The sequence below is a fragment of the Solanum verrucosum genome, unplaced genomic scaffold (assembly GCF_900185275.1).
Source record: "Solanum verrucosum unplaced genomic scaffold, falcon-dt-bn FXZP01000232.1, whole genome shotgun sequence".
Lineage (NCBI taxonomy): Eukaryota > Viridiplantae > Streptophyta > Magnoliopsida > Solanales > Solanaceae > Solanum > Solanum verrucosum.
The window spans coordinates 557,886-558,149 of NW_026020017.1; positions in this window are offsets into that span (position 1 = coordinate 557,886).

A 264-nucleotide genomic window follows, 5' to 3' on the forward strand; every position below is an offset into this window, starting at 1 on the left:
TTCTAAAAGAATCGATTGGAGATGGGTCTTCAAGACCAAACATGATTCAAATAGTAATATTGAACGATATAAATCCAGACTTGTTGCCAAGGGATACACTCAAAAGGAGTCATTGGATTATAAGAGACTTTTTCACCGGTCTCAAAGAAAGACTCATTAAAGAATTGTTTTGGCTTTGGTAGCTCATTATGATTTAGAGTTACATCAAATGGATGTGAAAACTATCTTTCTTAATGGAGACCTCAAGGAGGATGTTTATATGGA